Genomic DNA, 24,451 nt, shown 5'->3' on the forward strand with positions numbered 1-24,451 from the left:
AGCATCTGCAGGTGGTTCTGAGACATTACCTTGGAGGCTTTGTCTGCATAAGACAACTTTGGTTCACAGCGAGCTTGCCACCTCCCCCAGAGCTCAGAAGAACTTTGTTCAGGCCCACTGTTCTTTGGACTCATTCTTTTCTTCTAAAAATAATTCACTCCTATAAACTTTATCTCCCTTTCCCCTACAAAGAAGGGTATACAAACATCTGGAGTTCATCGGGCCGTCGGGTAATCATCCTCCTCCCATTCTTCCATGCTGACGCACATTAAATCAATTTCATATGCCTTTTTCTCCTATTAATCTGCCTTTTGTTGGTTAATTTTCAGCAAACCTTCAGAGGGTGAAGGGGACACTTTCCCTCTTCCACCCTACTTTAGTCCCAGTTTGTTGTGCCAGAATTCCTTAAACTCACTGGCCGAGATCGGAGTTAAATCTGAAGGGGAAGGGGCCTTAGTTGCCCCTCATATTCAGGAAGGGAAGGATTCAATACCTGGAAAACCAGGAACACTGATAGGCCAGTGTGAACAAAGGTTCAGTGCTTTTTCATGTTTATATTTAAGGGTATTAAAATTATGATATCCTGCATAAGTGTGTTCAAAGGACACAATCCCCAGAATATTCCTCCTGGAAACGTCTATTCCTAGTTCACAGTATTAGGTGTCAAGACCCTGGGATTAGGCTGGGAGCGGTGGCTCACACCTATAATCCCAGGACTTTGGGAAGCCAAAGCAGGTGGATCACTTGAGGTTAGGAGTTCAAGACCAGCCTGGCCAACATGGTGAAACCCTGTCTCTAATAAAAATACAAAAAGTAGCCAGGTCTGGGGGCACACACTCCTGTAATCCCAGCTACACGGGAGGCTAAGGCACATGAATCCCTTGAACCTGGGAGGCGGAGGTTGCAGTGAGCTGACATTGTGCTTCTGCACTCCAGTCTCGGTGATAGAGCAAGACTCCATATCAAAATAAAACAAAAACAAAAAAACCCTGGGATTAGATGTCAGACAGACCAGACTTCTTCACATTCCAGCAGTGTGACCTTGAGCAAGTTACTTAACCCCTCTGAGCCTGAGATTTTTCTTCCTATGAAATAGGGATGATAATATAATAAGTATCTGCCATTTTGGTCTGGGCAATATCTATTTCTTTGGGAATTAACATTTTCCTTAAATTATATGTCAGCTCATAGTAATCACTCAGTAAATGATCATTTTTATTAATTTTTATCACATTAGTAGCTGTAAAGGGTACACCTTTGTCTCTGAGAAGAAAGATGCCTACATTATCATGGTGAACACAGTCACTGACACATATTCTCATGAAATATTCTCTATTCTGTATCAAGTAGATCCTGACCTAGAGAAGCTATGAGGGAAAATCTTCCCAGACAAGCCTCACAAAACACCCCATACTTTGCCATGCATTGCATCCAGAGGTCCTGTGGCAAACCAATTCTAATTTCCCTTTCCCTGCATCAAAGTGTTCTTTTTGTCCTTTGTTTTCACCAGGGATTCCTGTAACCATCTTAGACCTCTCTCTAACTAGTAGCCCCTGTGGTGAGAGTGATCATATCACACATAATGGCATGTCTGGCTTGGGAAATGATGGGGATAATGTGGGTGGCGGTCACCGTTGAGACAAAGTCTATATCAATTTCAATTACTACCTGCAGCTATCCGCTGCACATACCTGCGTCCGGAGGTAGATGCCACTGCTTGCTTTTACCAGAAACTCTACAGACAGAACCTATAATCTTCCTCCATCTTCTTCTTTCCTTGTTTTTATTATCATTCTTCTCTTTTTACAATACGATATTCGCAATTCAAATGCTGGCTAGTGAAACTTATGACATTAACCATCTTGGAGGACATCTTTTATCTCGTACCAGCAAGATTGGCTCTCATCTCTCTGCTCAGGCAAAAGTCACCTAGTTGAAAACACAAGCATAGAGCACACACCTGAGTCATTTGTAAGCCATCTCTGTCTCTGGTTCATGTATAGTTAAAAATCAGTGGCTGGGCGCGGTGGCTCACGCCTGTAATCCCAGCACTTTGGGAGGCCAAGGTGGGTGGATCAGGAGGTCAAGAGATTGAGACCATTCTGGTCAACATGGTGAAACCCTGTTTCTACTAAAAATACAAAAATTAGCTGGGCATGGTGGTGCACGCCTGTAGTCTCAGCTACTGGGGAGGCTGAGGCAGGAGAATTGCTTGAACCCAGGAAGCGGAGGTTGCAGTGAGCCGAGATCACGCCATTGCACTCCAGCCTGGGTAACAAGAGTGAAACTCCATCTCAAAAAAAAAAAAAATTACTGATGTTACTCCTTTTTCTCAAAAGAGCATTTGCTGCTTTCCCATGTAGGAAAAGCTTTGTTGACTACAGACCCACACAAGTGCAGTGAGCAGAAAACTTCAGGAGAGCAGAAAAACTCATTTTGACTGAGCCAGGTGACCCATGCCTGTAATTCCAGCACTTTCGGAATCTGAGGCGAGCAGCTTGCTTGAGCTCGGAGTTGGAGACCAGCCTGGGCAACATACATAGTGAGACCTTGTCTCTACAAACACACACACACACACAAATACAAAAATTAGGCTGGGCATGGTGGCTCACGCCTGTAATCCAAGAACTTAGGAGGCCAAGGCGGGCGGATCACCTGAGGTCGGAAGTTCAAGACCAGCCTGGCCAACATGGTGAAACCCGGTCTTTAAATATATATATATATACAAAAATACAAAAATTATCCAGGCATGGTGGCAGGTGCTTGTGGTCTCAGCTACTCAGGAGGCTGAGTTGGGAGGATCACTTGAGCCCTGGAGGCAGAGGTTGCAGTAAGCCAAGTTCACAACACTGCACTCTAGCATGGGCAACAGAGCAAGACCCTGTCTCAAAAAAACGTTATTAAAAAAGAAAAGAAAATCTCATCCATAGGTGGCTTCTACAGAAAGTCCTCATTTAATGTCATCGAGAGGTTCTTGGAAACTGTGACTTTTAGCAAAATGCCATATAACCAAACCAACTTGACCACAGTCTAACTAATACAGACTAAAGTTCCTACAGAATATCCCTGGTCACAAAACATCACCAAACTTCTAAATAAAGAAAAAGCTTCCAATATTAAACATTGAAACAAATGTGAACTACACATATATTGAAGAAAGATTAATAAGAACAAGGAAGATAATGATTTGTTCCCTTATTCCAGTTCAGGGTTATGAGTGACTGGAGCCGGTCCCTGTGGCTTAGGGAGGCCAGGCTGGAATGGTCCCTGGACATCACATACAAACACACACTCTCTCTCTCTCTCTCTCTGTCTCTCTCTCTCTCTCTCTCTGCCTGTTCTCCTAATGTGCACATCTTTGGAATGGACAGGAAAACCAGAGGGTGTTTCTGGGTGTTTGGGAATCCCTAGAACCATGGGAAGAAATCCCATGCAGACACAGGGAGAACCTGCAAACTTATGCAAACTCCACCAAGGCAGTGGCCCTGACCAGCAATCCAGTTTCCTTTCTTCTCATCAACTTTAAAATGCCATTGAATGAGGCCGGGCACCGTGGCTCACAACTGTAATCCCAGCACTTTGGGAGGCCGAGGCGGGCGGATCACCTGCAATCAGGAGTTCGAGACCAGCCTGGCCAAAATGGTGAAACCTCATCTCTACTAAAAATACAAAAATTATCTTTGGCTAGAGTCACAGAATTAAAAAGAAAAAAAAATAGTCTGGTGTGGTGGCAGGCACCTATAATCCCAGCTACTCGTGAGGCTGAGGCAGGAGGATCACTTGAACACAGGAAGCAGAGGTTACAGCAAGCCGTGATTGCACCACTGCACTCCAGCTTGGGCAACCAGAGCTAAACTCCGTCTCAAAAAAAAAAAAGAATGACATTGAAACAACATTACTTGACAACCTACTCTATTTCTCAAATAGATTACACTTTCCAATTGTCTCATTCAGTATTGTCTCACTTTATAGCAGCTAATTAAACTTTCTGTTGCCATGCATTAAAAGTGTTAAAATGTTTGTAGTAAAAACCTTATACTTAAGGGAGCCCACTGCTGAGACTTGAAGAATTAGGTAAACTCACAGGCTCCAGTTCTATTCCAAACCCTCTCATCCTCCCAAGAGGCCCCACTGGGCTGCACCAGGCACTGCAGTGCTGAGTCTACCTGACACTCATCACTGAGTAAAAAAGGACGCATTTTCCACCTGGGAAAAATAAAGTCACAACTGCTAGAAATGAAATTGAACAGTTACCCTACAAATGCCCAGAAACTACACTGAGCTGCAGGCACAGTTTTACTTTTTAACTTGCTTTTATGTTATTTTATTATTATTATATTTTTCTCTGAGACAGAGTCTCGCCTTGTCACCCAGGCTGGAGTGCAGTGGCGTGATCTCAGCTCACTGCAACCTCCACCCTCTGAGTTCAAGCAATTCTCCTGCCTCAGCCTCCTGAATAGCTGGAACTATAGGTGTGCGCCACCATGCCCAGCTAATTTTTTGTATCTTCAGTAGAGATGGGGTTTTACCATGCTGGCCAGGCTAGTCTCAAACTTCTGACCTCATGATCTGCCCGCCTTGGACTCCCAAAGTGCTGGGATAACAGGCGTAAGCCACTGCGCCTGGCTATATTATTTTTTTTTTTTTTAGGGACAAGGTCTCCCTGAGTCACCCAGGCTGGAGTGCACTGGTGCAATCACAGCTTGCTAGAGCCTCAAACTCCTGGGCTCAAGTGATACTCTCACTCAGCTTCCTGAATAGCTGGGACTACAGGCAAGCACCACCACATATGGCTAATTGTTTGTTCTTTTTGTACAGATAGGGTCTCACTGTGTTGCCCAGGTTGATCTCAAACAGCTGGCCTCAAGCGATCCTCCTGCCTCAGCCTCCAAAACTCCTGGGATTACAAGCATGAGCCACCTCACCCAGCCTGCTTTTACTTTCTAAATGCAACATAAATTATACCTCTAAGACACTGAACAAAAAGCTCCTTGGTCAAAATAGCCAAAGTTTTGGGCATTCAAAAAATCATTTCTGCCTGAGTGCAGTGGCTCAAGCCTGTAACACTTTGGGAGGCCCAGCCAAGAGGATCAGTTGAGGTCAGGAGTTTGAGACCAGCCTGGGCAAGATAGTGACACCCTGTCTCTACAAAAAAGAAAAACAGTAGCCAGTCATGACTCACACCTGTAGTCTGAGCTATTCAGGAGGCTGAAGTGGGAGGATCACTTGAGCCCAAGTCGAAGCTTCAGTGAGCTATGATTGTGCCCCTGCACTTCAGTCTGAGTAACAGATTGAGACTCTACCTAAAAAAAAAAAAAAATTAGTCATTTCTTTTTCTGTTGTCGAGGAATTTAAAGGTAAAGAGTAGGGCCTCTGGGCAGGACGAGAATCCGAGCCTGCCATTTTCCAGGTGTAGGACCTTGAGCAAGTTACTTAACAGTACTGTGCCTCCGTTTCTATGTAAGTAAAATGGTGGTAACACCGTCTACCTCAAAGGCTTGCTCGGATCATAAAATGAGATAAATATCATGCCTGATATACAGCAACAATATCACTAAGGTTTATTTGTTAGTTTAGCTCTTACTCTTTTCACTAACATTGTTATTTTCATTTTGTTTCTACAAAGTATCGGTGTGCTCACCAGAACTCCTTTTCCCAAATGGAGGCAGCACCTGTTACTTCACTGCTGTTTTGCCTAAAAATTTGTATTCCCCACTTTGTCATGCTTTCGAGGTTTTGTCTATTGCATGCACAGTAAAATCTTCTCAGTAGGAGCAGACAGTTCATTTGCAGCGCTCTAAATATAAATATATATATATATATATATTAAGGCAGGGTCTCACTGTCTCCCCGGCTGTGGTACAGTCACTGCAGCCTTGACCTCCTAGGTTCAAGTGATCCTCCCACCTCAGCCTCTCAGGTGGCTGGAACTACAGGCACACACCACCACACCAGGTGTTTTGTTTTTTTTTTTGAGAGACAAGGTCTCCTTGTGTTTCCCAGGCTAGTCTCAAGCAATCCTCCCACCTCAGCCTCCCAAAGTGCTGAGATTATAGGCATGAGCTGCTGCACCCAGGCTAAATATCATTTTGGTTTTATTGTTGTTGTTGCTGTTATTTTGTTTTGTTTTTTGAAATGGAGTCACTCTGTCACCCAGGCTGGAGTGCAGTGGTGTGATCTCGGTTCACTGCAACCTCCACCTCCCAGGTTCAAGCAATTCTCCTGCCTCAGCCTCCCAGGTAGCTGGGATTACAGGCACGCACCACCACCCAGATAATTTTTCTATTTTTAGTAGAGACAGGTTTTCGCCATGTTAGCCAAGTTGGTCTCAAACTCCTGACCTCAGGTGATCTGCCTGCTTCAGCTTCTCAAGGTGCTAGGATTACAGGCAAGTGCCACCACACCGGGCCAATCATTTTAAACTTTTTATTATGAAGATTGCAACTAGACAATAATACAAACTCCCCAGATTCAAGCATAGCTATTTTGCCATGCTTGCTTTGAATACTCTTTTTTACATTCATTTTCTTTATTTTTGTTACAGTAGTATTTTAATATTTCTAAGCAAATTCCATATGTCAAGTCTCTATATGCACATATAAACATGAGTACATTTCTACATATAACCACAATATTGTTAGCTCTACTAACAAAATTAATGTTATACCCGGTCCAAAATCAAATGTCCTGATTCCACTCAAAAATAGCATATTATGATTTGCTCAAACCAGGATCCAAACAAGCTCCACATATTGTGTAATTGTTATATTTCTTTGTTTCTTTTTTTCTTTTTTTGAGACAGAGTTTTGCTCTTGTCGCCCAGGCTGGAGGGCAATGGTGCTATCTTGGCTCACTGCAACCTCTGCCTCCTGGGTTGAAGTGATTCTCCTACCTCAGCCTCCAAGTAGCTGGGATTACAGGCTCCCGCCACCATGCCTGGCTAACTCTTGTATTTTTAGTAGAGATAGGGTTTCACCATATTGGCCAGGCTGGTCTTGAACTCCTGACCGCAGGTGATCCACCCGCTTCGGCCTCCCAAAGTGCTGGAATTATAGGCCGTGAGCCACCACACCTTGCCCATTTACTCAATTTTTTAAGACTGACATAATATATAACAAATAACTAACAACACTGTTTACCTTCAGGTAAACAGGCAGGAATGTGACTTTTATTTTTCTGTATTTCCCAAATTTTCTACAATAAACTCATTACTTTTGTAAATAGAAAATGAAATTATTCATTTAAGACTGGATGCAGTGGCTCACCTGTAATCTCAGCACTGCAGGGACTGAAGCAGGAGGATCACTTGAGCCCAGGAGTTCAAGACCAGCCTTGGCAACGCAGTGAGACCCTATCTCTACAAAAAACATTGTTAAAAAATTAGCCAGGCTTGGCTGTGCACCCATAGTCCCAGCTACTTGGTAGGCTGAGGCAGGAGAATCACTTAAGCCTGGAAAGTCAAGGCAGCAGTGAGCCATGATGGTACCACTGCACTCCAGCCCGGTGACAGAGTGAGGCTGGAAAATCGTAGAGGAGTTTTCAGAAGGTTGAGGCAAGATTAAGAAGTGTACATTTCAGGCTAAGCCTGTACTCTATGGCAGAGGTTCTCAAACTTCAGCAGAAGACTTTTGTTTTGTTTTGTTTTTTTGAGACAATGTCTTGTTCTTTCGTGCAGTTGTGCAATCACAGCTCACTGCAGCCTCGACCTCCTGAGTCCGAGAGATCCTCCCACTTTAGCCTCCTGAGTAGCTGGGACTATAGGGCTGGGCCGCCATGCCCAGTTAATTTTTTTTTTCTTTTGGTAGAGATAGAGGTCCCACTACGTTCCCCAGGCTGTTTTGAACTCCTGGACTCAAGTGATCCACCCACCTTGGCCTCCTAAAATGCTGGGATTATAGGCCTGAGCTGCAATGCCTAGCCAGCAAGACTTGTTAAAACAGTTTGCTGAGTCCCAGTCCTAGAGTTTCTGTTGCAGCATATCTGAAGGGACTGTGAGATTTTACAGTTCTAATATATTTTCAGGATACACATTAAAATAATCTGAAAGTTAGGCAGGGTGCAGTGGCTCACATCTGTAATCCCAACACTTTGGGAGTCTGAGGCCAGCAGATAGCTTAAACCCAGGAGTTCGAGACCAGTCTGGGCAACATGACAAAACCCCATCTCTGGCCTGTAATCCCAGCACTTTAGGAGGCCGAGGTGGGTGAATCACCTGAGGTCAGGAGTTCAAGACCAGCCTGGCCATCATGGTGAAACCCCATCTTTAAAAAAAAAAAAAGGAAAGGAAAAACCCCATCTCTACAAAAATTTTAAAAATAAAATTTAGGCCAGGCATGGTGGCTCACACCTTTAGCCTCAGCACTTTGGAAGCCCCAAGGCAGGCAGATCACTTCAGCTCGGGAGTTTGAGACCAGCCTAGACAATATGGTGAAACCCTGTCTCTACAAAAATAAATAAATAAAATTTTAAAATTAGCCAGGCATGGTGGCATGCACCTGTAGTCCCTGTTACTCAGAAGGCTAAGGCAGGAGGATTGATTGAGCCGGGGAGATTGAGGTTGCAGTGAACCAAGATCATGCCACTGTGCTCCAGCCTGGGCAACAGATTGAAACACTGTCTCAAAATAAAATAACTACCTGAAAGCTTTTCAAAAAAGCCAAAACCAGGGCCCTAGCCCTCAGAGATTCTCATTTAATTGATCTGTAGTAGGACCTGAGCACATAATGGTATATTTTGTTTGATCTTGTTCTAGTAATTCAGGTGATTAAATATGCAACCAGGGTTTCTCATGTTTTTGTTTTTTAAGTTCCCAGATCCATGTGCAGGATGTGCAGGTTTGTTGTATAAGTAAACCTATGCCATGGTGGTTTGATACACCTATCAACCCATCACCTAGGTATTAAGCCCAGCATGCATTAGCTCTTTTGCCTGATGTTCTCCCTTCACCGACCTCCCACCCCATGGGCCCCAGTGTGTGTTGTTCCCCTCCCTGTGTCCATGTGTTCTCATTGCAACCATGGTTTTTAATCTTTCTAATTACTGGTGTAAGCAATAAGCTGCCCTTGCTGATTTTTGAAACAGAAGGATATTTAACATATTTTTTGTTAATTATACAAATAAATGATCAATGTCACAAAATGAGAAATTACAAAGAAAAATCTGAATTATCTAAATCCTACTCAGAATAATTACTGTTAATTTCTTTTTTTTAATAACATTTCCAGGTGAGGCATGGTGGCTCATGCATGTAATCCCAACACTTTGGGAGGCTGAGGTGGGAGAATCACTTGAAGCCAGGTGTTCAAGGCCAGCCTAGGCAACATAGTGGGACCCTGTCTCTACCAAAAGTTTAAAAATTAGCTTGGCATGGTTGCACACATCTGTAGCTCCAGCTACTTGGGGACATTGAGGCTAGAAGAGAATCCCTTGAGCCCAGAAGTTCAAGGCTGCAGTGTGCCACTACACTCCAGCCTGAGTGACAGAGCAAGGCCCTGTATCAAAAAAAAAAAAAAAAGCAAAAAACGCTGGGCATGGTGGTTCACATCTATAATCTTAGCATTTTGGGAGGCTGAAGCAGGCAGATCACACAAGGTCACAAGTTCCAGACCAGCCTGGCCAACATAGCCAAATTCCATGTCTACTAAAAATATAAAAATTAGCTGGGCATGGTGGTACTCATCTGTAATCTCAGCTACTTGGGAGGCTTGAACTCAGAAGGTGGAGATCACACCATTGCACTCCAGCTTGAGTGACAAAGTGAGACTCTGTTTCAAAAATGTATATATATACATATTATTTTTTACATAGGTTTTTACATATATATTTAGCCCCCTCACAGTAAATCCCCCGTATATACAGGCCAGATGTGGTGACTTACACCTGTAATCCCAGTACTTTGGGAAGCTGAGGTTGGAGAATTGTTGGAGGCCAAAAGTTCAAGATCAGCCTGGGAAACATAGCAAGACTCCATCTCTGTAAAAATATAACTGTATTTTTATATATGTAATATGGTTTAGATCTGTGTCCTTTCCCACATCTCATGTGGAATTGTAATCCCCAGTATTGGAGGTGGGACCTGGTGGGAGATCACTGGATCATGGAGGCACAGTTCTCTTTATTGGGTTAGCTCCACCACCTGGATGCTATTCCTGTGATTGTAAGTGAGTTCTCCTGAGATCTGATTGTTTAAAAGGGTGCAGCACCTCCCCCTCTTTCTTCCTCCTGTTCCAGCCACGAGATGTGCTCACTTCTCCTTCAACTTCCACCATGATTGTAAGTTTCCTGAGCCCTCCCCAAGCCAAGTAGATGCTGCTCTGCTTCCTGTACAGCCTGCAGGTTTGCAAGCCAATTAATCCTCTTTTCTTTATAAATTACCCAGTCTCAGGTGTTTCTTTGTAGCAATGCAAGAACTAATACAATATGTAAATTGACAGTAGAAAAAGAAACAACTTTTCCTTTTTCCTATTTTTTAAAAAAGCCCAAGAGCTCTTTCCCTGCCACCGCTGGAGTCCTGTGGATGCGGAGGCTTGGGGTAAGTTGAAAAAAAGAAAAAAAAAAGACCAAGAAAGAAATCAACATACTTTGAAAAGCAGAGGGGACTAAGATAGTGATGTATATTCTTTCCCTCTCCAAATCGTAACAATACCTGTTTGAAGCTCTGAGTTCTTAACTGATCTATGAAGCCTGCTGTGTTTTCTTTACTCTCTGATTTCCTGTTACACTTACAGTCTCTAACACATGGCTCAGCTCTTAATCATAGAGTCTTTTACTTTTTCCCAATTATTGGCTCCCAAACCAGACTGTAAATTCCTGGAGTACAGAGATGGCCTCCTCCACCATTACTTTCAATACTTACTTTTTGGAGCCAAAATACCAAACAGGGTGAATACTAAATGTCTATTAGGAACATTTGTTGGTCTTCATTTTTGCGATTCAGTAATCTTACCGGCAGAACACTTTAGTTACTGATGCACATTTTGTTTCCCTAAAGGCCAATCTCTAGGAATCCTTACACTTACAAATATGTCAAAGATAGCCACTTCAATTTAGACAGTCTCTAAATAATCTAACATTTGAGGTTTTCTCCCTTCCATCAGCTCTAGAAACCTAAGCTCCCCAAAGCCTCTTTTTCCCTATTTTTCACCAAATGACAGCTGCAATGACTTTCAGAGTTCAAGCCAGTACACAAATCATACTACCATGGAAATCTGCAATTCAATGTATTTGGCAAGCTCATTACACAATAAAACTTGAGGTCAGAGATTAAATTCTACTTTGCAGCAAACTAAAACTGGTTTGACACTATGTAACCAACAGTCTGTTCAATACAATACTTAGAAATGGGAAATTTTGCTTCTGTGGTAAACATTATCATTCTTTCAGTCTTTGGTAATAAAAGCAACAAAAATAATAATCCTATTTTTTCCATAAAAATGATACAGAGAAGCAGTGAATAGTTTTTCTTTCTTGGTTTACATTAACTTGGAACTTCTCAGTATCACCCTGGGCAACACAGTGAGACCCCGTCTCTACAGAAACTAAAAAAATTGGCCAGATATGGTGGCACATGCCTATAGCCCCAGCTTCTTAGGAGTTTGGGGTAGGAGGATTGCTTGAGCCCGAGGGATTGAAGCTGCAGTGAGGTGATCCTGTCACTGCACTCCAGCCTGGGTGACAGAACAAGACTCTGTTTCAATCAAACTACCTAGACTTTTTTTTTGAGACAGAGTCTCCCTCTGTCATCCAGGCTGGAGTGCAGTGGCACAATCTTGGCTCACTGCAACATCTGCCTCCCAGGTTCAAGTGATTCTCGTGCCTCAGCCTCCTGAGTAGCTGGTCTTACAAGCGTGAACCACCACCACCTGGCTAAAGTTTTGTATGTTTAGTAGAGATAGGGTTTCATCATGTTGGCCAGTCTGGTCTCCAACTCCTGACCTCAAGTGATTTGCTCACCTTGGCCTCTCAAAGTGCTGGGATTACAGGAATGAGCCACCATGCCCAGTCTAGACTATTCTTAATATCTGTAATTTTCGACATAGTTCTTTTTTCTTTTTCTTTTTTTTTTCTCTTGGCCCAGGATTCATATAACCCTTTACTGGGCGGTGGGCGTGGGGGCGGGAGATTTCAGTCTTTTATTTTTTCTTCCTTCTTTCTTTCAATAAAATATTCAGTGCCTACTATGTGCCCCCACTGTACCAGGCATTGAACAAACAGTAGTGAACCCAACACTACCTGGTCACGAAGACAGGTATAAACCAGAGACCATCGATTAGCAGCTTTCAGATCTATTGCAGCCCACACATGACTTTGGTTTGGCCCACACAATATCTTTTGAATTACTTCTCAACATTTTAAAACCAGAACATCTCACATAAAAAGTGAGAGTTCTGGGTTATATGAAAAAAATGGGAAAATCTGGCAGCACCAAGCCCCTTCTCCCTCAAAAGAACCACTGGCAAACCCAAGCAGAGACTGCCCTGGTCAGAGACGTGGAGTTCTCGCCAGGCCTCATGAAACCTTCCTTCCTCACTCAGCACTGAGTTTATAGCTGCTGTGTGAACTGGTCACGGAAATAAAAACTGCACAGGTGCCAATAGTGATGGATGTTATAAAAGAAAAAAGCTGGCTGGGTGCGGTGGCTCATGCCTGTAATCCCAACACTTGGGGAGGCCGAGGAGGGCAAATCACTTGAGGTCAAGAGATCGAGACCATCCTGCCAACATGATGAAACTCCGTCTCTACTAAAAATACAAAAATTAGCTGGACGTGGGGGCACGTGCCTGTAGTCCCAGCTACTCAGGAACCTGAGGCAGGAGAATCACTTGAACCTGGAGCAGGGAGATTACAGTGAGCTTGGATTTTGCCACTACAGCCTGGTGACAAAGCAAGACTCCATCTCAAAAAAAAAAAAGAGAAAGAAAAGAGCTTTATTAGAGAATAGAAGAGGAAAAACTAATTTAGATTGAGGGCCAAAAATGATCTCTTGAGGCCGTGGCATTTTTAACTCTGTTCAATACTGGCACTCACCTCTTATGAGACACTTATCCAAATAATAAGTGTCATTTATTGAGAGTCTATTGGTGCCAGGTAATTTAATTTAATTATCACAGAAACAACTCTGCATGATCTCCATCTTGCTGATGAAACACCTGAGATTAAATACTTGCTGTTCAAAAAGATGAAACTATTAGCCCAAATCTACAGAACCACAGGTGGAAAACCTGGGGTCAGGACAAAGCCTGATTCCATTTTGCATGCTTTTTCTGGTAAAAAGAGATGCTTCAAATGAGGCCCAGCCCAATTCTAAGAGTTGGTTCTTCTCCATTCTTCCCAAAGCATGTGACAAGAGTATTCAATAGGGAGCTCCCCTGATTGTTTTTACAATGAGAGGACCTTGTTCGGATTATACTCCCCTTACCCAGAGACCAGAGCAGGATCTCACCACTAGAGACCAGCCAGAAGTGCAGTGAAGCCCAGGATCTCTAGCCAGGTCTTGGGGCCTGATCTTGTTTTCAATGATTCTAACCCGAGCCAGGTTTGTCAGGGCATGTGCCTTTGTACTGCCAGTCTTTGCCTGCCATGTTGGTGGGAATTTCCTGCCACCACCAGTCAGCTGGGACTTCCCATCTCCATATCAACAGAACTTAAGTTTTGTTTTGTTGGTATCACTTAACTGGGAGTGTGGTCCTCTACAAAACGCGGGTGTGACCTTTTAGGCTTTCCTCTCAGATCTCTGGATCAGAATGGATGGATGTGGCTGCGTGTATTCTTTCTTTCTGTTAGGTTGGTTCTAATATTATGAGGCTTTTTCGACCACTCAGATTCCTTATGGTGCCTATTCCAAATTCTCCTCTAACTCATCCAGGGTCCCAATTAAACCGTATCAGAAAATAGCTTTTCAAGACATCACTGTGTTTCTACCACCCCCACACTTCAATTCAAATCAAATAGTAAAGTATGACATATGACGTTCTGAAAACAAAACCAGTAAAAGGGAGTTTTATATATATATATATATCCATCCAAGGACAAGGCAAACATTTAGATATTCCAATTTTTGAAGAAAACAGAATCTGAGAGTTCACAGCATGATGTCTTATATTTTGGATATAAAATCATATCCAGCTGGGTACAGTGGCTCACACCTGTAATTCCAGCCCTTTGGCAGTCCGAGGCGGGTGAATCATGATGTCAGGAGTTCAAGACCAGCCTGGCCAAGATGATGAATCCTTGTCTCTACTAAAAATACAAAAATTAACCAGACTTGGTGGCGAGCACCTGTAATCCCAGCTACTCAGGAGGCTGAGGCAGAGAATTGCTTGAACCTGGAAGGTGGAAGTTGCAGGTTCAAGGTTCAAAGTCATGCCACTGCTCTCCAGCCTGGGCAACAGAGCAAGACTCTGTCTCAAGAAAAAAAATATATCCAAGTTTTATATATATATATATATATATATATATGTATATATATACACATCCATCCAAGGACAAGACAAAAATTTAGATATTCGAGTTTTTGAAGAAGGCAGAATCTGAGAGTTCACAGCAAGATGTATTTCTTAGCTTCCTAACACTTGTAGTCCATGCCTCCAAGGCATTTCATCTTTTTAGGTCTTAGTTTCCTCATTAATAAATTTGCTTTTTGGCTGAGCACGGTGGCTCACACCTGTAATCTCAGCACTTTGGGAGGCTGGGGCAGGCAGATTGCTTAAGCCCAGGAGTTCAAGACCAGCCTGGACAACATGGCTAAATCCTGTCCATATAAAAATATACAAATTAGCTAGGCATGGTGACACATGCCTGTAGTCCCAGCTACTCGGGAGGCTGAGGTGGGGGGATCACTTGAGCCCAGGAGGTTGAGGCTGTAGTGAGCCATGTTCATATCACTGCACTCCAACCTGCGCAACAGAGTGAGATCCTGTCTCAAAAAATTAATTAATTACTTAATTTAATTTAAATGAATTTGCTTTCCTAGTAAATTTGGCAAATAAGCCAATAAAGAAATCCTTCCACTTCAAGCTCACAGGAATAAATATCATTTAGCAGTATAAAATGTCATTTTTTAAATGTTCAGACAGAAATAAACTGGAAGTCAAGAAGTGAAACTTTTAGGAATGTTGCATAATTTAGAGGCATAGCTGGGAACTGAAGTCCAAGGGCTCACAGGGGAATCTGATGTTAGTATATGCCTTAACAGTGAGGGCTTGTGACGTTAACCCCTAAGTGAGAAAGAGGGTATAGGACTCTATATTATGCCAGGACTCAAAACAGGGCTGGCTCTTGTGACATAGAGCCTAGAAACACTGGCCACCAGTCTGAGGAAGCAGCAAGGAAACTTGTTCCCATGAATAGAAAAACAGTCACTGAAGAGAAATCTGAAACCCAGGACTTTGCCCTGCATGGAAGTGAGTTTGAACTTCACACTGTTTGCGTTACACAGAGACTTCAAGGCTGAAAAATTAACATATAATCTGGTCTTAGACCATAGAACCCACAGGTCCCCAGGCAAAGGGAGAAAGGAAACAGTTTCATAGGAACACTCCAAGGAATAAAAAAGACTTTCATAGAAAATAACCCCTGCTGAAGATGAATTTACAGTAAAAAATTAGAAATTACACAGGGAAATAAACTACCATGAGGAAAAGCCAGCAAATAGGACAAAGGTGATAACTGATACCCAGGGAGTGGCTTTAGTAAAATGATCAAAAGACAGTTTAAAATACCTATGTTTAAGATGTTTGAGGAAACAACGTAAAGAATTTAAAATGTTAGACAAAAATAGATTCAATTTGATGGAACTGATGTGATTTACTGAGCACCTACTATATGTCCATTGCTCTAAATACTTTGGATATACCAGTGAACAACACAAGGGTTCTTGCCCTTGTAGTACGTACATTTTAATGGGAATCAGTACAAAATGATAGGATGGGGCAATCTGACTTTTATCAACTCTTCTAGCCCTAACATTACTGGAGGCCATATATAGAGAGGATAAATCTTGATCAACAGGCTTGGGCAATTAAGAAATATAACTGTATTTCCTATAATCCGTTTAATTTTTATTTTAAGTCCTCATTTCGTTAATCTGACAGACAATATAAAGTTTGGACTTTTCAGTTCTTCCCATCCCCTTCCCTGTTATGTCAGTGTGCCAGGGAGCTTTCTACCAAAGCACTGGGGAAGTAAGTCATTCTTCCTATCATCTTTTATAATTTTTACAACATAGCATTTGCTCAATAAATGCTTGTTGATCTACTTTAGAAAAAAAGTAGCATAATTATTTAATGAAAAGATTTTTATATGGAACTCACCACATTCTTAAAATATTTAAATATCAGAGGTATCTATAGTAAAGTTTTAAAACATAAAAGAAGGCCAGACGCCGTGGCTCACGCCTGTAATCCCAGCACTTTGGGAAGCCAAGGCAGGTGGATCACAAGGTCAAGACCATCTTGGTCAACACGGTGAAACCCCGTCTCTACTAAAAATACAAAAAATTAGCTGGGCATGGTGATGCGTGCCTGTAGTCCCAGCTACTCGGGAGGCTGAGGCAGGAGAATTGCGTGAACCCAGGAGGCAGAGGTTGCGGTGAGCCGAGATCGCGCCATTGCACTCCAGCCTGGGTAGCAAGAGTGAAACTCCATCTCAAAAAAAAAATATATATATATATAAAAGAAAAAAAATTAGGATCTAGAGAAAAGAAAATATGTTTCTAGGAACTGACAACAGCATTTTGTTCTAAGCACCCAAGTAGCCAAGGCAAATGGGGAAAAATTGGGAGTCAATAGTTCAGATGATCAGAAAGAAAAAAAATAATTTTTTTTTTTGAGACAGAGTCTTGCTCTGTCGCCAAGCTGGAGTACAGTGGCACGATCTTGGCCCACCCCAACTCTGCTTCCCAGTTCAAGCGATTCCCCTGCCTCCACCTCCGGAATAGCAGGGACTACAGGAACACACCACCACACCCAGCTAATCTTTTATATTTCAGTGGAGACAGGATTTCACTCTGTTGGCCAGGATTGCCTCGATCTCTTGACCCTGTGATCTGCCCACGTTGGCCTCCCAAAGTGCTGGGATTACAGGTGTGAGCCACTGTACCCGGCCTTTGTTTTTCTTTTCTTCTTTTTCTTTTTCCTTTCTTTTTTTTTTTTGAGTTGGAGTCTCACTCTATTGCCCAGGCTGGAGTCCAGTGGTACAATCTTGGTTCACGGCAACCTTGGCCTCTTGGGTTCAAGCCATTCTCCACCTCAACCTCCCAAGTAGCTAGGATTACAGGCATCTGCCACCAGGCTTGGATAATTTTTATATTTTTAGTAGGGACAGGATTTTACCATGTTGGCCCAGATGGTATCAAACTCCTGACTGCAAGTGATGTGCCCACCTTGGCCTCCCAAAGTGCTGGGATTACAGGAGTGGACCACCGCATCTGCTCACCAAGGCCTTTATGACCTGTATTTCATGCCGACTTCCTGTCTCATCCTCTGACTTAGAATGCCTTAACTCTCTGGGAATGCAGCCCAGTAGGTTTCAGCCTCACGTTACCCAAAAGAGCAGAGATATATTTAAAAATAAATAACATTGCCATTTATTAAATTATTACTGCTCTTAATCCAAGTCCATTGAAATTGCTCCTTAAAAGTCTGAGCTAAATCAAATCAGAAATAATATTGAAGCATTAGCAAAATTAAAAGGAAATTTTATCCATAGGTAAAATAAAATTAAATAAGCCATTGTCAAGGATCAGAAATGAGTTACTGACTAGCATGAACCTAGTTCAAGAAGCGAATGACTGGCAAGTCGGCTTTATAAGGCTGCAGTGTTAAGTTGATTTAACCTGCTTTCCAAAGAAGCTAAAAAGAATTACTTGGAGCTAGTACATATCATGCAGCTAAGTGTATGCCTACCTCCTACCCAGAAACTAAATCTAAGTAGAAATGCTACTTACAGCATGGCTATGGATCCCGGATTGTAAAATCTCCCTGCATAGAGCAATTTAACATGCAAATTAGGCAATCCATTGTCCTAATAAAAATCTTGTATTGTTTGGTGTGTTTTGGCTGGTAAAAATGTTTTTTAAATATTGGTGGTTTTCAACTTTCAGAATCAGAGTCTTAACAACAGCAATGTGCAGTGATTGCTGAAAAGTTCTATATATTCCTGCCAAATTACATTGTTTCAATGCAACTGAAGCCCTAATGTTTCATTTTCTTTTAAGTTTTTGTTTTAAAGCTGTCCATGTGGCTACCATATTCAATATTGTGTCCTGGCATCTCACTTAATTTTTTTTTTTTTTTTGAGATGGCCTCTCACTGTCACCCAGGTTAGAGTGCAGTGGCATAACCTTGGCTCACTGCAACCTCAGCCTCCCGGGTTCAAGCAATTCTCTGCCTCAGCCTCCTGAGTAGCTGGGATTACAGGCACCTGCCAGCATGCCCAGCTAATTTTTTTATTTTTATTTTTTTATTTAGTAGAGACGGGGTTTCACCATCTTGACCAGGCTGGTCTTGAACTCCTGACCTCATGATCTATCCCCCCCTTGGCCTCCCAAAGTGCAAGGATTACAGGTGCTTGTCACTATGCCCAGTTTCACTCAATTTTTAAAAAATTAAATATTGGAGCCAGTTGCAGTGGCTCATGCCTGTAATCCCAGCACTTTGGGAGGCCAAGGTGCATGGAGCACGAGGTCAGGCATTCAAGACCAGTCTGAACAACATAATGAAACCCTGCCTCTACTAAAAACACAAAAATTAGCCAGGTGCAGTGGTGCACGCCTGTAATCCTAGCTATTCGGGAGGCTGAGGTAGGAGAATCTCTTGAACCTAGAAGGTGGAGGTTGCAGTGAACCGAGATCATGCCACTGCACTCCGCCTGGGCAACAGAGCAAGACTCTGTCTCAAAAAGAAAAAATTAAATATTTAAGTCAGGAATAAAATAATAATTTGTACTCATTGATTAATTCTACTGATATTTGAGTGCCTGATATTTGCCAGTCACCATGCTCAGAGTTAATAAAGAAACAATACCTAAAACATCAGCTCTTATGTTAAATGAGTTCATGAAAGTGAACTGCACATATAAATATAGAAAAATATTAACCATATTAAGGAATAGTGTCATAGTTATTCTATCAGTAGGATTATCATATGCGCATTAAATAAGATTGTCCGTTTTCAATTGTCCTGCAAGATCTGTCGGTAACAAATGGGATTTAATGCTTTACAGTTTAGATTAACAGGGATTTCTAATCTATAAGTTAGTAAAAGACTATTTAGCTTTATATTTGTATGTGTCTATACAGTGATTAGATGAAAAGGAAAAGTTTAGTGACCTTTAAATTAGGACAAATATCTTTAGTGAAATTGTTCTTCCCCTACTTTGGCTTCTTCATCCTATATCTTGGTTTGCAATCACAGATGTATTAAACATTATTGGTTAACAAATCTTAAAAAAAAAGAAGCAGCAAATGACTTAGAGAATTAATGGTTTAACTATAACTGGGTGTGGTGGCTCTTGTCTGTAATCCTAGCACTTTGGGAGGCCAACATGAGCAGACTGCCTGAGCTCAGGAGTTTGAGACTAGCCAGCGAAACACAGTGAAACCGTTTCTACTCAAAATACAAGAAGTGGCTGGGCACAGTGGCTGACATCTATAATCCCAGCTCTTTGGGAGGTCGAGGTGGGTGGATCACAAGGTCAGGAGTTCAAGACCAGCCTGGCCAACATGGAGAAATCCGGTCTCCACTAAAAATACAAAAATCAGCTGGGCATGGTGGCAGCCTAATGTAATCCTAGCTGCTCGGGAGGCTGAGGCAGGAGAATCGCTTGAATCCAAGAGGCAGAGGTTGCAGACCATGCCATTGCACTCCAACCTGGGCAACAGAACAAGACTTTGTCTCAAAAAAGAAAAAAAAAATTAGCCAGCATGGTGGCACATACCCGTCCCAGCTACTGAAGAGGCTGAGTCACGAGAATCACTTGAACCCAGGAGGCAGAGGTTGCAGTGAGCCGAGATCATGCCACTTCACTCCAACCTGGGCAACAGAGCGAGACTCTGCCTCCAACAAATAAATAAATATATACATAATTGAAGCAAAACTAGCACTGTCAAGCACTACTCTGCCAACTCCTAAAGATGACATACTTGTGCCTTTGAAAAAAAAAGAAAAAAGAAACAAAGAATCCTGTTAAAAAACTGTTCTCCCATGATAGCCTTATAAGAAAAAAAAAATGTGCCCTTTTACTGAATGAAATGCATCCAAGAACACCTTTCACTTCAATGAAAAGGAAAACAATAATAAAAACTGCAGACGTGAAATTCAGAGAAAGCCAATATAAAAGAACGCAGCTTATCGACCGTAATTGTGCTCCAAAATAACTCCTACAATAGGTTTAAACATTAAAGTTCTTTGGGAGGCACGGAATGGCTCAGAACCACAAGGGTGGTCCAAGTGCATTGTTAGTGTAAATAATAAATGGTGCCCTTATGACCTAAAAGAGTTAATATTACTCCTTTCCCCCAAAATGTATTACTAGCCAGGTCTCTGAGATATGATATGGCCCTGGAAAAAGTCCATTTGTTCCCAAGCTTTAATACTCAAAAAGCCCAGCAAAGACCTCCCCACTTTCTATCTCCAAACCTCCATTACTACCTAAAAACCATATTTTGTAAACCCAAATTTTAACTATACTACTGGTTTTTCTTCATGAGGCAAAGTAAAAATCCTCTATGATTAATGCTTTAGCTAAAAGCATAGAATGTAGAATGGGAAGATTATTTATGGTTCTTCTCTTTAGAAGCTAATAGAGTCAGATGTTAGCCTAAAAGGTTGAAAATCCTACAGTGGGATTTTTTTTTTTCCAACAGATAAAAGTGGCTTCTGGAAAGCAGCATAAATACTGTCTGCAGTAAGCCATAAGCACTAATAATTTTGCTATAAGTGCTCCGTCAAAGGGAAATGAACATGTTAAATGTTATTAAAAAGTGGGCAGCAAATTATCTTGAAAGCCATGGTGAAATAGTAGCATAAGTGACAAGCATTGCTTTCAGTGCTGTATTAAGATGGACGGTGGTTGAGGGGATTCGCCAGGCCACCCTTCCCTATAGTTAAATCACATTCAGTGGCTCAAATGTAATATGGATTGAATTTCCCATTCTAGTTTTATTTCCCCCAAGGCTGTTAAATTTCTTTTCTCCCTCAATTGTTCATTCTTCTTAGGTTAATTCTGTTTGAAAGACTAACTTTGTTAATTGTACAAAATAGGCAAGTAAGCATGAGACTCGATTTTACTACTTTTTGTTTTTTGAGACAGGGTCTCACTCACCCAGGCTGGAGTGCAGGGGCATAATCATAGCTCCTGCAGCCTTGTCCTCCCGGGCTCAAGTGATCCTCCCAACCCAGCCTTCCCAGTAGCTGGGATTACAGGTATGTGTCACCATACCCAGCTGATTCTTGTGGTTTTTTTTGTAGAGACAGGGATTCACTGTTGCCCAGGCTGGTCTCAAACTCCTGGGCACAAGCAATCCACCTGCCTCGGCCTCCTAAAGTGTTGGGATTGCAGGCATTAGCCACTGTGCCCAGCTGATTTTATTACTTTTGACATTGTTAAAATTTAATTTGGGCCAGGCATGGTGGCTCATTCCTATAATCCCAGCACTTTGGGAGGCTGAGGCAGGCAGATCACCTGAGGTTGGGAGTTTGAGACCAGCCTGACCAACATGGAGAAAACCTGTCTCTACTAAAAATACAAAATTAGCAGGGCTTGGTGGCACATGCCTGTAATCCCAGCTACTTGGGAGGCTGAGGCAGGAGAATGGCTTGAACCCAGGAGGCGGAGGTTACAGCGAACTAAGCTGAGTGCTACGCCATTGCTCTCCAGCCTGGGCAACAAGAGCAAAATTCCGTCTCAACAAATAATAATAATAAAATAAAATAAATTAATTTGGCAGAGAAGTTTGTGTTTAGGTTTTTTTCAATAGGGTATTTCCAGTGAAAAGCTTTTTGTATTTTTGTTCCCTTTTTAAAAACCAGGAACATTAAATGTTTCTTTTTCTTTAGGAATATTCCTTAAAATAATTGGATTTAATAAATTACTGGGAACAAATACAGAAACAGCAAATTTTCACCTCCTTTGAGAATGAATGGAACAAAGAAAAGAAAAAAAGAAGAAATAGCAATTTGAAAATAAAAGGCCTGAGGTGTAACACTAAGGCAGTCATATTCCCCCTTTATAATAAAAGAGATTTCCACAGAACAGATGTGTTGATTGTTCAGTAAGACAACAATTAGTTACTAATTTAATTTGGGAGATGATTAAAACATTTATATGCACAGGAATGGCACCGTTACCAAGTTACTCCATGTATGACTTTGGTCAACATGACCAATGAATCACAGCCTCCTGGAAGGACAGACAGCTTGGGAGCAGTCCTGTCTCCAAGTGGATGGAGACAGGTGTGGGCTGGTGTTAGAGGAGGAATTCAAATCAGACTCCCTAAATGTGTTCAGAATGTTGTGCAAGCATATTTATTAATGTGAAAGAAATTTGCAAATTGGCAGTGTTCAATTTCTTTTTTCTTTTCTTCAAATAGGGTCTTACTCTGTCACCAGGCTGGAGTGCAATGGCATCATCATAGTTCACTGCAGCCTTGAACTCCTGGGCACAAGGGATCCTCTCGCCTCAGCCTCCCAAGTAGCTGGGACCACAGGTATGCACCACCATACCCAGTTAATTTTTTTTATTGTTGTAGAGATGAGTTCTCACTATTTTGTTCAGGCTGGTCTTGAACTTTTAGGCTCAAGCAATCCTCCCACCTCAGTTTTCCAAAGTGTTGGGATTACAGGCACGAGCCACCGCGCCCGGCTCAATGTCTTAACAGAAAACAAATCTGAATCAAATAAGGCATAGACAGATTAATAGATTATAGATCTACATCAGTTCAGTTCCAACAGGAAACACATGCCATGCTGAAACTGGATCATTAAATATTGTTAAATGAAGAGAGGGTTTATAAAGGTGTTACACTAGATTACTAGGGTCGTCATAACACAGTACTAGAGACTGGATGGCTTAAACAATACAAACGTATTTTCTCAGGGTTCTGGAGCCTAGAAAGCCAAAATCAAAGCGTCAGCATGATTCATCCCTTCTGGGGGTGTAGGGGAAAGACCTGGTCCACGCCTCTGTCCTTGACTCATAGATGGCCATCGCCTCCCAGTGTCTTCACACTGTCTTCTTCTATGTGTGTCTATTTCTGGATCCAAATTTATGCTTTTTATACAAATACTAGTCTCATTGGATTAGAGCCCACTTTTTTTTATTGTTGTTGGAGGCAGGGTCTCACTTTGTCACCCATGCTGGAGTACAGTGGTGAAATTGTAGCTCACTGCAACTTCAAACTCCTGGGCTCAAGTGATCCTCCCACCTCAGCCTCCTAAGTAGCTGGTACTACAGGTGCCCACCACCACATCTGGCCACAGCCCACTTTTATGGCCTAATTTTAACTTGATTACTCCTGTAAAGACCTTTTCTCCAAATAACGTCACATTCTGAGATATTGGGAGTTAGGATTTCAACATATTAATTGGAAGAGGGGAACATAATTCAGCCCATAACAGGCTGGGAACAGTGGCTAATTCCTAGAATCCCAGCTCTTTGGGAGGCCAAGGCGGGAGGATGACTTGAGATCAGGAGTTCAAGATCAGCCAGGGCAACATGGTGAAAACCTGTCTCTACTAAAAATACAAATATTAGCCTGGCATGGTGATACATGCCTGTAATCCCAGCTACTTGGGAGGCTGAGGCAGGAAAATAGCTTCAACCTAGGAGATGGAGGCTGTAGTGAGCCAAGATTGCACCACTGTACTCCAGCCTGGGCCACAGAGCAAGACTCTGTCAAAAAAAAAAAAAGTAATAGGTGTAGACACTGCTTGAGTAAACCAACAAGGGATAGTCACAGCAGAAAGCTCTTTCCACCCTAGGATGAAAGATGAATGGAGAGCAATATGGAACTTAAACCATAGGAGGCTTGCTTGAGGCGCGAAGGTTGAGACTGCAGCGAGCTATCCGACTGCATTCCAGCTTGAGTGAAAGAGCAAGACTTTCTAAAAATAAAAATAAAAAAATTTTTTTAATTAAAAAAAAAAGTCCAGGCATGGTGCCTCATGCCTGTAATCCCAGCACTTTAGGAGGCCAAGGCAGGTAGATCACGAGGTCAGGAGATCGAGACCATCCTGGCCAACATGGTGAAAGCCCGACTCTACTAAAATACAAAAGAAAATTAGCCGGGCATGGTGGCTCATGACTATAGTCCCAGCCACTCAGGAAGCTGAGGCAGGGGAATCGCTTGAACCCAGAAGGCAGAGGTTGCAGTGAACCGAGATTGTACCACTGCACTCCAGCCTGGCTGCAGAGACTCAGTCTCAAAAAAAAAAAAAAGAAAAAGATACAAAGG

At 42.3% G+C, this 24,451-nt stretch overlaps 1 long non-coding RNA gene across 2 annotated transcripts in view; it reads left to right on the forward strand.

The window, feature by feature from the left end:
- The window catches only part of LOC118155270 (uncharacterized), an 83,006-nt gene that overhangs the window by 34,642 nt on the left and 23,913 nt on the right, over positions 1–24,451 (forward strand). For both annotated transcript variants that reach the window (XR_008473169.2, XR_013519582.1), the window contains exon 3: positions 22,589–22,705. This is a non-coding gene — a long non-coding RNA (uncharacterized LOC118155270). The remainder of the gene's footprint in view (positions 1–22,588; positions 22,706–24,451) is intronic.

The sequence above is a fragment of the Callithrix jacchus genome, chromosome 7, assembly GCF_049354715.1.
Source record: "Callithrix jacchus isolate 240 chromosome 7, calJac240_pri, whole genome shotgun sequence".
Classification (NCBI taxonomy): Eukaryota; Metazoa; Chordata; class Mammalia; order Primates; family Cebidae; genus Callithrix; species Callithrix jacchus.